The sequence below is a fragment of the Triticum dicoccoides genome, chromosome 7A (genome assembly GCF_002162155.2).
Source record: "Triticum dicoccoides isolate Atlit2015 ecotype Zavitan chromosome 7A, WEW_v2.0, whole genome shotgun sequence".
Classification (NCBI taxonomy): domain Eukaryota; kingdom Viridiplantae; phylum Streptophyta; class Magnoliopsida; order Poales; family Poaceae; genus Triticum; species Triticum dicoccoides.
Window position 1 is genome coordinate 621,397,110 of NC_041392.1, and position 13,751 is coordinate 621,410,860.

General features: G+C 44.2%; 1 pseudogene; it reads left to right on the forward strand.

The window, feature by feature from the left end:
- The window catches only part of LOC119333717, a 20,511-nt pseudogene extending 10,245 nt beyond the window's left edge, over positions 1 to 10,266 (forward strand).
- Positions 10,267 to 13,751: the final 3,485 nt, after the last annotated feature.

Sequence of the window (13,751 nt, forward strand, 5' to 3'; positions counted from 1 at the left end):
GAGCCCGCCGCGGAGCCCTAGCGCCGCCGCCCGCCGTCGTGCGCCGCGAGCAGTCGCCCGCGCTCGCCGCCTGCACCACCATGGAGCAACTCCGGCCACCGCGAGCCCGACCACCGCCGCCTCGCCGTCCTTCGCCGCTCGGCGCCCGCCTCGCCACTGCCGTTCTTCGCCGGAGGCCCCTTGCGTCCGCCTCGTCGCCGGCCTCCGCCGGAGCTCCCGCCGGCCTCGAGCTCGCCGGAGTTTTTCTCCGGTCGGATCCAGAGAAAGTGGACCTGATCCACCCATTCACCGAACCAAACGGCGCCCCTCATCCTGGATCTCTCCATCCTGTACCACTCCATCCGGTTTCCGAGAGGTTGTTTTGACTAAGTCCTTTTCTGCAATATTTTATGCCTCTGTTCATCATACCATAAATTTGTGCTTGTTGCTTCGTTTTGCATGCATGATATATCAAAATGTTCATCAGGATGTCCTCTTCATTTTGTTCCATTGTGCCATGCTTGTTTGAGTCTATCTTGATGCCCAAATAGTTGATGCAAGAGTGCTATAAAATGTTAGGTGCTGATTCTTATCAGATTATGAGCATTTGTCATTTTCGTCATGATTATTGTGTGTTGCATATGAGCATGAGCTCTACATGTGTTTTGGGCTATGCCATGCCATCTTTACAGGGGTGTATGCCATGTATTTTTGTGATCAGTGTGGTGACTAGCACATGCATGCAAAGTAGCTCTCGTGATATTGCTGATTTCAGGGACTTAGAATTTCACTAAGTCATTTCCCTACTGTTATTTTAATGCCATGTGTTCATGTTGCTACAGAGAGATCCATGCTTCTTTTGAGTATGTTCACTAAGGATGATTTTGACATATGTTTATACTCTATCCATCCATGTCCATGTTTGCATTTATGGAGTGCCCTAGCATGACTCAATCTTGCTCTACTTTTTCAATAAAATGTTCCTGGCGGATTGTTTACGTGTTAATCAATTTTTCCAAGATTGTTGTAGTTGATCCATGCATGCCATGAGATTGTGCTTGCCACGGTTAGCTTCATGAACATGTCTTATTACTGGTAGTATGCTTAGTTTGTCATGCAATGCCTTGTGTTGAGTGCATCGAGCTCGCAAACATGCGTTCATAACTCTGTTTTTGCCATGTCCAGTTTTCTGCTAAGTCTGAATCTGTTAACGAAACTTGCTATGTTTACATGGGTGCCATCATATCTTCTGGTCCTTTTTGGCCTATCGTCAGTAAGGGACTTTTGTTATATGCTTTGAGTAGATTCATGCCATGCCTTGTTTTGCCATGATATGTTCCTGTAGCATGTTGTTATCTTGCTCTAAACATTGCTTCCTGATGTTAATTCCTGGCATGTTAGTATTTTCACTAAGTCTGTGATGCTGTTATCTTTTGCACTTTTGCCATGCTTGTTTGAACCTGCTCTTGTGTGATTTAGCCGTAGATCAGTGTTCATCGTTTGTCAAGCATCTTGAGTAGATCACTGCCATGTGTTTTGTTGCTATGTTAGAGTGCAGTAGCTTAGTTTCTCATTGCATTCTAGATGGCATCGTGCTGTTAATCACAGAATTGTGCCATTCTTGTTTTGCTTGCCATTTGCAAATCGTGCATCCGATTCCGGTGATCTTTATATCGATTTCGACCGAAATCAACTCATCTTTCCAGCGGCACACTTGTTTTGCCAAGTTGAGTCCTGGTTCAATCTTTTCCTTTTGGAGCACGCATATGCATTGCATATCACATCTCGCATATCATGCCATGTTTTGCATCATGTTGCTTGCGCATTGCACCGTGTTTGATTGTTGTTTCCTTTGCTTGTGTTCTTGCCTTGGGTAGAGCTGGGAGACGAGTACATGATCGAGGAACCCGTTGAGTACGCTTACGAGGATCAAGCTTTCGTCAACTCGGAGACCTTTGCAGGCAAGATGACCATACCCTCGAAATCACTTCTATCTTTGCTTGCTAGTTGCTCGCTCTATTGCTATGCCACGATACCTACCGCATGCTTTATCATGCCTCCCATATTGCCATGGCAAGCCTCTAACCCACCTTTCCTAGCAACCCATTGTTTGGCTATGTTACCGCTTTGCTCAGCCCCTCTTATAGCGTTGCTAGTTGCAGGTGAAGATGGAGTTTGTTCCTTGTTGGAACAAGTTTATTGTTGGGATATCATTACTATCATATCTTGTTTACTTTAATGCATCTATATACTTGGTAAAGGGTGGAAGGCTTGGCCTTATGCCTGGTGTTTTGTTCCACTCTTGCCGCCCTAGTTTCCGTCATACCAGTGTTATGTTCCTTGATTTTGCGTTCCTTATGCGGTTGGGTTATAATGGGAACCCCTTGACAGTTCGCTTTGAATAAAACTCCTCCAGCAAGGCCCAACCTTGGTTTTACCATTTGCCACCTAAGCCTTTTTCCCTTGGGTTCTGCAGACTCAAGGGTCATCTTTATTTTAAACCCCCGGGCCAGTGCTCCTCTGAGTATTGGTCCAACCTGTCAGTAGCCGGTGACCACCAGGGGCAACTCTGGGTTAGCCTACCAGAATCTTGGACAATCCGGTGTGCCCTGAGAACGAGATATGTGCAGCTCCTATCGGGATTTGTCGGTACATTCGGGCGGCTTTGCTGGTCTTGTTTTACCATTGTCGAAATGTCTTGTAACCGGGATTCCGAGTCTGATCGGGTCGTCCTGGGAGAAGGAATATCCTCCGTTGACCGTGAGAGCTTGTGATGGGCTAAGTTGGGACACCCCTGCAGGGTTTTGAACTTTTTAAAGTCGTGCCCGCGGTTATGGGCAGATGGGAATTTGTTAATATCCAGTTGTAGAGAACTTGACACTTAGCTTAATTAAAATGAATCAACCGCGTGTGTAGCCATGATGGTCTCTTTCCGGCGGAGTCCGGGAAGTGAACACGGCTTTGGAGTTATGTTTGAATGTAAGTAGTTTCAGGATCACTTCTTGATCACTTCTAGTTCACGACCGTGCTTTGCTTCTCTTCTCGCTCTCATTTGCGCATGTTAGCCACCATATATGCTAGTGCTTGCTGCAACTCCACCTCACTACCTTTTCCTACCCATAAGATTAAATAGTCTTGATCGCGAGGGTGTGACATTGTTGAGTCCCCGTGACTCACAGATTACTTCCAAAACCAGTTGCAGGTGCCGACGATGCCAGTGCTGGTGACGCAACCCAACTCAGATGGGAGCTCGATGAAGATCGTGTTCGTTGTGTTGTTTCGTTTCCTTTCGATCAGTAGAGGAGCCCAGTTGGGGCGATCCGGGATCTATGCAATTGGGGGTTGTCTTTCTTTATTTGGTTCCGTAGTCGGACCTTGATTGTATTCTGGATGATGTAATGCTATATTTATGTATTGTGTGAAGTGGCGATTGTAAGCCAACTCTTTATCCCTTTCTTATTCAGTACATGGGATGTGTAAAGATTACCCCTCTTGCGACATGCCTACTATGAGGTTATGCCTCTAAGTCGTGCTCCGACACATGGGAGATATAGCCGCATCGTGGGTGTCACATCGCCCCCCGCCCACTCGCCTCTCCTGTGGCATACGGTGCCCGACCCGGCTCTGTTTGTCTGCCTCCTTCGTGTTACTCATCAGTCGTCCCCGCCATTCAGCCTATCGCGTGGCACATGGCTGTAGCCGCTTGATGTCGGGAGCAACTGTAAGTGCATCTAGTGCCCCTTAGTGATTTTGGTGTATTGAATACTTATAGGTTAAGGGACTAATGTGTTTTTGAGTGTACACAGGTCTATAAGTCTATGAGGAGTTTGATATTTACAGAGAAAGTCTACCCCTAAAAATGAAGTTCTTCGACTAAAGACTTTGGACTTCTGAAGACCTTCTGAAGACTTTGAAAGTGAAGAAATTGGTGCAATCCTGAAGACTTGGTATTCATTCGAGGAACATGAAGCATGAAGACTCTTGTTTTTATAGTTTCATTTTCTCTTTCTTGAGTCTTAGGAAACACCGTACTGTTAAAGGGGGTCGAGGAAATACTAGGGAAAATTTTCCATGTGATGCTCAACTCAAAATCCTACACCTACCAATCCCTTCGAGTGAAGCCATTGAAATCTCATACAGTTCAGTCATATTCTTCAGTGACAGAGACGAAGTTCTTCTGATCTCTGAGGAGTTTGTTCTGACTGAGGAGTTAGGAATTCGCCAGTGCAGATTGCCTACATAGTGAGGAACATGATAGCCCTGAGGATTTTGATACTCAAAATTCCGACCATTGTTGTGCTATGCGCCAGCTGTCCCAAAATATCTACCCACCTAACAGTCATACTATTGAAGGGCATTTATGTCTTATCATGTCGGGCTGCTCCCTAGGCTATAAATAGCCGCCCCCTACATCCACTAGCTGGTTGGCTGCTGTGAGAGAAACTGACACTTGTCATTTGAGAGCATCCCATCCTTCGAGGACTTTGAGCAAAAATCATCAAGTGAGGAAAACCCAAACCCAAACACCTACAAACCCCAAGTGATTGAGCATCACTGAAGAGATTGATCCTGCGTGGATCCGACGCTTGTTACCTTTGAAGACTCTGCTTCTTCCAGACGGTTAGGCATCAAGGTCTAGAGCATCCGGAATTGTGGATCGCCGAGTGACCAAGTTTGTGAAGGTTCGGAAGTTACCTGAAGACTTACCACACGTGATTGGGCGAGGTCTGTGTGACCTTAGCTCAAGGAGAATACGGTGAGGACTGTGTGTCCGGGACTGTGTGTCCTCAAGTTTAAATACCTAGCCGCTCCAACCAGATGTACAACCGAGACAGCAGTTGGCACTGGTCTACCAAATCATTGTCTTCACCAAGCTCACTGGTTCTATTTCCTCAACTCTTTCATTTCCTCATAACTGTGTTGAGTGCTTGTTCATATCTATGTTTGAAGACTTTGACTGAAGATTTTTTCAAATTCCTCAGTTCAATTTCTTTAGTCTATTTGTCTTCATCCTGTGTTATCATGTGCTTACACTTCCTATACTTTGTGCTTGTCTTCATTTCATCATGATGACTATGCTTGTGTTCTGTTATGTTTACTTTTGAGTACTTACTTCGCTGCTAGTAATTCTTCGCTAAGGAATTTCCTCACCTGCAAATTCCTCAGTGAAGAATTCATAAAAATCGCCTATTCACCCCCCTCTAGTCGATATAACACACTTTCAATTGGTATCAGAGCGAGGTACTCCCTTGTTCTGTGTGATTTTGGTTTAACCGCCTGGGGTTTAGTTATGTCGACCGCAGGTATGATCAAGGTTTCTGCTGGGTGTCCTACCTTCGATGGGACGTACTACCCCTACTGGAAGAATAAGATGTGCATGCATCTTGAGGCAATTGATAACGATCTCTGGTATGTTGTGGAGAATGGTGTTCCCTCTGTCACTCCCACCATCAATGCTGCTGATGTGAAGAGATTCAAGCAACTCGACTCTCAAGCGAAGAATATCATATGTGGCCATCTGAGCAAAGGACAGTATGGCAGAGTGAGTGCTTTGGAGACAGCCAAGCTTATCTGGGACAGGCTGTCCAAGGTCAATGAAGGAGTCTCAATACAGCGTGACTCTCAAGTTGATGTTCTTCGCAATCTCTTCAACCGCTTCAAAAGACTCGGCAATGAAAATGTTCAACAAACCTTCGATCGCCTCACTGACATCTCAAATGAGCTTCAAGCACTTGGTGCCACTGGCATCATCGACCATGAGGTGGTGAAGAAATTGCTGAGATCGCTTGATTCCTCATTTGATACTCTGGCATTGATGATACAAGAATGTGCTGATTACAAGTCATTTGATCCCGCTGATATCCTCGAGAGGCTAAATACTCATGAGTTCCAGCTTGCTGAAAAGAGAGATCTCTATGGTTCGAGCTATGGCAGAACACGTGCCCTGAAGGCCAAGGCAGTGTCTTAATCTGAAGATGAAGATTCTGGTAGCAGTCTTGGTGATCCTGAAGAACTGAGCCATGAGCTAGCACTGATCGTGAAGAAATTTCAGAAGTTCTCAAGACGTGGTCGCTTTGGAAAATCCTCAAGGAGCAATGATTCCTCATCCAGTGACTACAAGAAGAGGCTTTGTCACAAATGCAAGAAACCTGGTCACTACATTCAAGATTGTCCTCAGTGGGAAAAGGAATCAAAGAAGAAGAAATACAAATATTACAGTTTTGATGATGCGAAGAAGAAGAAGAAATCCTCAAAATCTCCATCATCAAAATCCTTGAAGTCTTCATCTTACAAGAAGAACAACTCCAAGAAGGCTCGGGCGTTCATTGGCAAGGAAATGGACTCTGAGGCTGAATTTGAGGAACATGAGGAAGAGGAGGCATCTGAGGAGTCTGAGTCTGGTGTGGCGAGCCTGGCTCTCGCTACTGCTTTCATCAGCAAGTCCATCTTCAAATCTGAAGAAAATGGCTTCACCAACATGGCTGATGGAAACAATGATGACTACGCTCCCACCTATTGTTTCATGGTAAAAGGTGCCAAGGTACTCAATACCCCTCCTCTGAATCAAGTGAGAATGAATCTGATGAAAACCTCAAACCTAGATACTCCAAACTTGCTAAGATTGCTGTAAAACGACAAAAGGCTTTTGAAAAGGTTCAAAACATGCTAGACAAAAGTGATGATATGTTGGGTGAAGAAATGGATCGCACTAAAACCTTGACTGAAAATCTTCAGAGACTTCAGTCTAGGTTTGACAACCTTCAAGGTCATCATAACACTCTCTTATCTGATCATGAGAAGCTTTTATATGAATTTCTTCAAAGAAAGCAAGATCTTGAAAAGCTAATAGTGAGTTATGACGATCTTCAAAAGGAGGGCGATTCATTACTTGCTCAACAAATCAGCGCTTCTCAGGAAGAATATGTTCCTCCATGCTTGAAGTGCATTGAACGTGAATCTGCTAATTCTTCACCTGAATGTTCAAATGCTGCTAATGTTTCAAATTCTTCACATGCCTCTGCTATCACCAGTTCCTCATCTGAGGACATTGCTATTATCACTGACAATGCAGGGCTGAAGGAATTGTACATGACAGGCATGTACAAAAATCTCAAAGGGCATCAGACTCTTTGTGATGTGCTTAAAAAGCATATCCTCAACAGGAACCCTAGGAAAGAGGGTATTGCCTTTGAGAGGAAACTCAATGCTGATGGTACATATTGGAAGCCTGAGAAGTACTCCAAAACCTCATGGATTGCTGCAAAGGGACCTCCAGTTGATCCATCTTTTTTTTACCAGTGAAAACAGCAAGAGAGCCTCCTACTGTTGTATTTTTCTTTATTACTTTAAGATGTTAACCATTGGTTAACATTACAGATAGTTCTTGATTTACATGGCTTTAACAAGAATTCAGAAGGTGTGAAACTAGCCTATGAAAACCAGGTGTCACAGAGACAAAGAGCTTGCAAATAATTCCAAAAAAGTTAAACTTTGAGGGTTGATCCTATAGCCCAGGATCACAAAATCTTCCTTGAGCTTCCTCAGCCACTCAGCATGCGTGGCTACCTCTCCATCAAAGATCTCTCTATTGCGTTGCTTCCAAATATTCCAGGAGGTTAATATAGTTATCTCTTTGAACAAAGGTCCTCGCCACCTCTCTCTAGCTCTCTCATACCTGTGTTGTATGTCTGGATTGTTTTCCCACTCAATGCCCACGACATCCCAGCACTTGGTGGCAAAAGAACACTCATAAAATAGATGTGCATTTGTTTCTACAACTCCCATGTTGCACATTGGGCATTTATGATCTTCTCCAATATTAAAGTGTCTTCTCAGCAGCAGATCTCTTGTATTGACCCTGTCATTTAATATCAACCATGCAAACACTTTATGTCTCATGATACATTTCGTATTCCAAATGGAGGTGATGCATTGGGGAGCCAATATATTCCTGAACATGTACTTGTAAAACTTTTTCGGTTTAAAATCAGCATCACCCCAGCAAAGAATCCACTCATCAGTCCCCATAGCTTCCAGGTTTATTCCCTCCATGATCTCTTGCAGATTATCCAGTTCGGTTCTGGCTTCCATTGACAGAGGGAGCATAAAGTTGTCCACGTGATCATTGTTGTTGTAGTACTATGCCAACGAGATGTCTTCATCGTTAGCAAAAGAAAAAAGATGATCATGGGAGTCCATCAGGGGTCTTTCGTTTATCCAAACATCTTTCCAAAGAAGAATCATGTCCCCCGCGGCCGGTATACATGAGGTAATACCACGGTAAATATCCATCAAAGAGAAAACATCACGCCACCAAAAGGAGCCACAGGGTGGCTTCGCGTGGGGGGCGTATCGTCATAGTGGGCATTCCAAACTAACATTACCCAAGGGACATCCTGCTTATGAATGAATTTATGTAAGTACTTGAGCAGTAGGGCATTGTTTTGGATTTGTAGGTTTAAGATTCCAAGACCCCCTTTTTTCTTTGGGCGACAAACAATTTCCCAGGCAGCCAAGGAGTGGGTTTTAGCATCCCTATCCACTTCTTTTCTCCATAGACAGTGCCTCCTTGATCTGTCGAAGATTTCAATCAACTTGAGTGGTAGTTTGAGAACACACACAGCAAAGGACAATAGCAACGAAAGCGCGGAATTAATCAGTTGCACTCTCTCCCCGTAGGATAACCAAATAGCGGTTCCAGTCAACCTTCTCTCAATTCTGTCGACCAAAGGCATTAACTCACTAACAGTGGGTCTTGTTGTGCCCAGAGGCAAACCTAGGTAGGTGAACGACATCGCCCCAACTTGACATCCAAGAGTATTGGCCAGATCCAAAGTTTTTTGAGCATTTACATTGATTGGCATTAATTGAGACTTAGCATAATTAATTTTAAGACCAGTTGCCCGGGCATAAGAATCTAGAATGCCTTTAATTGTCTGCAGCTCTTGTTGACTTGCTGGAAGAATGATTAGTGTATCGCCGGCATACTGTATGACTGGATAGTCTTCCGAAGCAGGTTGGTTAATTGGTAATGAAATCAGACCATCCATCCAGGCTTTGTTAATTAAAGACTGCAATAAATCTGCCGCTAGCACAAATAGTAGGGGGGAAATTGGGTCCCCCTGTCTTACCCCCCGCTTACACTAGAATTCTGTACCAGGTATGCCATTCATAAGAATTGATGAGGTTCCAGACTGCAGCAACATCTTAATCCACATACACCACCTGTCATCAAAATACTTGCATTCCAACATTTTCAGAATGAAAGAATGTTCCACCGTGTCAAACGCCTTCTCGAAATCCAGTTTTAAAATTACAATTTCCTTGTCTGACTGTTTGCATTGGTGCAAATACTTGAAGGCCCAACCGAGGCAATCTTGAATTGTCCTAGTTTTAATGAAACCATACTGATTGCGGTGAACTACCTTTAAAATCCAGCGTTGAAGTCTTTCGGAGAGAATCTTTGTTATAACTTTGAGCACATAGTTTAACAAGGAGATTGGTCTGTAATTATTGACAGACTCGGGCGATAGCTTCTTCAGTATTAGTGTGATTAATGACGTTTTCAAACATTGCAAATTTATTGTCCCTTGCCAAAAGTCCTCACAAAGAGTGTATAAATCTTCTTTTATTATATCCCAACATACTTTAAGAAATAGCCCATTGAAACCGTCCGGCCCTGGTGCACGATCAGTCGGAATGATTTTGATCACATTGTCAATTTCTTCTTTCGCAAATGGTATTGAAAGTTCTTCCAAACCCTGACACTTTTGGATTAAGTCTGCAAGCTCAAAATCATAGACAGGCTGAGATGACACTCCCATTCTCTTCTTGAAGCAATCGTAAAACGCTGCTGCTTTTTCATCATGATTTCTATCAAGCGTCCATCAGGCAATACCAGATTGGTGATGGCATTTCTCTGTAGTCTTTCTGTTGCACGTGCTTGAAAATATTTAGTATTTTCTTCACCTTGGACAGCCCACCGAAACGTGCAGTGTTTTTTCTAGTACGCACTTTGATATTTAAGTAACCGTAGAAGATGTGCTTTAAGAATTTTTCTAAAATTAGCTTCAGGGATATATAGCTGTCTCAGATCCTCAAGGTTTTCTATTTGGAGCAAAATTCTATTACAGCTTTCAATTAACAATTTTAGCTTCGAGATCGATTTGCTCCATTTTTAAGGCATACCTCAACCTCTTTAATTTTGCAGATATTCTTGTGGCACTGGAGGAAGCCTTTATGGGAGCATTCCATGAGGATTTCACCACCTCCAAGAAACCAGGGTGAGAGGGCCAAAAATTCTCAAATCTGAAAAGTTTAGATCTTGGGATCAAAGTTTCAACAGATAGAATACAAGGCACATGATCTGTGATTGGACGGGCAAGAGGTTTTGCATTTGTATTGGGGAATTTCAAAATCCATTCAGGAGAGGGAAAAAACCAGTCTAATTGCTCGAGTAATGGAGTTTCTTGCATGTTACTCCAAGTGTACCTCCTTCCCTTAATTGGAATTTCCAGCAAACCAAGATGACTGATAATCTCATTAAACTTAATCACATCATCCACATTTCCACCTAGTAGGTTTCTGTTTTCCAGAGAGCGCATGAAGTTGAAATCACCCATGAAAAGCCATAGATCTTCCGGTTCAATATTTAAACTGTCCATCCAATCAGTGAACAGAACCCTCTCAGGACCATCGAACGGCCCATAGATGTTAGAGAGGAACTAGCTTTCATTTGTTTGAACTGAGGTCATTTTGATAGTTATTGCAAATGAAAATTGATGAATTATTTGGCCCAAAAATTGGCTGCTACACCATATAATAACTAAGCCACCTGAGGCGCCATCAGACGGGATAAACTCAAACTTATCAAAACGTCTTGGGTAGCACTTCCTAATAAAAGAATGATCAAAGTCCGGCTTCTTAGTTTCCTGTAGGCATACAATCGAGCAGTCGGACTCATCAATCTTATTACGAAGTGCATCGCATTTGGAACTAGCATTTAGACCACGAATATTTCAGCACAAAATATTCCACATAACAGGAGCCATTTAGGTTTTGCACACGCTAGGGAAAGCAGATAAATAAGTTCATGAGACTTCTAAGAAATTGCACAACTTAGGAGAACAGATAGTGAAATAAAAAGGCTTAGGCCTCGTCCTTCTCCAATCCTTTGAGAGGCTCCAGAAGCTTCTCCTTGGTGAGCTCTGCCTGTGGAATGGCACATTGAGTTGTCCCCAAATATTGCAGAGTTTCAATGGTAGTGGGGGGAGGGACCTGAGTAGAGGCCGAAGTTTCATTAGTGTTCTTGCCATGCTGCATCTCCAACATATCTGGATTCCTCCTCGGTTTGACGTGGGAGGGTTTGCGCTTATTGTCTGCCAGAGAGGGCGGCTTAAAGCCTTGATATCTAGTAGCGCGTACACTGCGTCTGACTTCAGAAATGTCGAGAGGTGTAGTCATTCTGCGCTTTCTCTTGTTCGTAGTCCCATCCATATCCATCATCTCAGTTTGTGACTCAACGAGAGGGTAGCTAAACTCTTCACATTTTTCTTCCACAGCCATGGGGTCAGTACCAATCAGTTGACAAGCTCTATGCATTTGATCAGCAACAAAGGCACAGCAGATGGACCAAGCCTCTTGAGGAAAACATATAACATTTGTGCCCGGCGCAAAAGGTGAAAATGGGAAGTAAGAGAAGCATGCCGTACCCACAATCCACCAGAGTATTCTGTGAACCCTCAGCAAATTTAAACCAAACCTTAGTCTCATTTTCTTCCTTAGGGACCCAGCAAAGTCGAGGGGTGAACACAGTACTGTAAAAGCAGATCATGAAAGAAAGCCAGTTCTCCTCTTCACCTGGAACTTCTACAACCACTTGATGAGCATTCACCTTCTGAAAAGAAAGAGCACCAGTAGGGCTACCTTGAACAAAATGGTCTGCCACATCTTCAATCATTGCCACATGTTCATTCCAAAGGCGCAACCCATCGTCAAAACCAGAATCAGCAGTTTGAATCCCATCCATCATAGAGGGCCCCACATAACTAGTGTAACTTCTGTAGCTAAATCCTTGATACACAGGTGGAACTGGTGGAAGCACTGGCCATTCACCCCAGCCCTGTTGCGGCGGAGGGGGTTGTGGAGCAGCCCCCCATGCATTGGCCGCATTCTGGAGCTGCCAGACTTGTGCTTCATGCTGCTGCTATTGCATAGCAGTTAAAAACGGGAGATGTTCAGGATGGGGTGAAGCACCCAAAGGCGGCGGTGCTTCCTCAATCCCCACAAGTCCCTGGCTAGGATTCCTGCCATTGAGCACATACATAGGGACCGTCCAAGATGTGCCTAGCCCACTGATGTCCGTAAATCTCTTAACCACAAGGCTGAAAGGCACTTGAGCAAGCTCATTAATCAGAACACGAACTAACACGCGCGACTTACGGTGTCCAGGTCTGTGCCAATACATACACCTCCCAAAACATGACACTGCCTTAATGATGTAGTGCTCTGTTTGATAGTTCAGGGGAAAGCCGAGCAACATGACCCACGCATCTCTTTCAATGACAGGTGTACGCATATTTGGCCCCTCATCATGGCGCAACAGATAAAAGTTTGAATGCTCATCTAGAGGCTGCTCCCCTCTACTAATCATCGTATCTCTAACAAGATTGTCATTGAAACGGATTAAACCCACGCAGAAAGGATAGATCTCACCCTCAACAGTAGGCGCGCCATGATCATCTCGAAGAACTCGATGAACCTCAGCAAGAACAGCTTCTCGTTGCAGATCTCTAGGAGGCGGCACCACCATCACAAGCGCATGCTGCGAGTGATCCAGCGGCGGATCGTCCACAATGACCATGTTGCGCTGTAATTTTCCTTCCGGACCATGCTGGATGTCCATCTCCCCCGGCACAAACTGGTAGGGTAGCACTGGCAGGTTCGCCATAGGAGATTCAAGGTTTTTGGTGGAGGAGAGTTCGAGGAGAGGGGATGATGAGGACACAGGGGCGCAAGGTGACGGGCGAAATAGAGCAGAAACCGTGGCCTCGGGAGTCTGGAAGTTGTTGATAGGTTGGTAAGGAGGCGAAACGTCCGGGGTATTTTCGGTAAGACTAACCGAAGAATCTGCCCTCTCCCTCCCCTTTCGCTTGACAACCCAAATTTGCCTCTTATCCCTTTTTTGTTGGGCCGGATTCCCTGATTTTCTGCGCCAAATCTTTTTTTCCTTAACAAATATCGGAGAGCTACTGTACTTCCCCACAATCCGGTCTTTCCTTCTCCAAGCAACACGTTTGAATGAACTTGCACGTGACAAGAAATTCCAATGGACGTGCCCTCTCACACCACAAATTTTTCAACATCGATTATCAATAGAGCACGTGTGAGAAACATGACCCATGGTCCTGCATTTTGTGCACCAAGCTAAATTTCGCATGTGTGGTGTCTCAACTTTTTCTATAGGGGGCTGCTTATTGGGTAAATTCACATCATCACACTGCTTGGCTAAATGACCATGTTTCCCACATATCAAACAAATATGAAGCTTGTTGAATATAAATTCCTTAGTAGGTAGAGAAGAGATGTCAAGTACCGATTGAATAGTATCATTGGAATAACCAGCTTGCCTTAAATCAAGAATTTCCTCAAGCTTTTCAGTTGCGATTAGATCCCAAGATAAAGTCATAAAATGGCGTCCAGAGAAACATTTACCAATAATCTGAAGATTGTCCCAATTGAAACATACATGGAGTTTCCCAAAAACTAGTTTA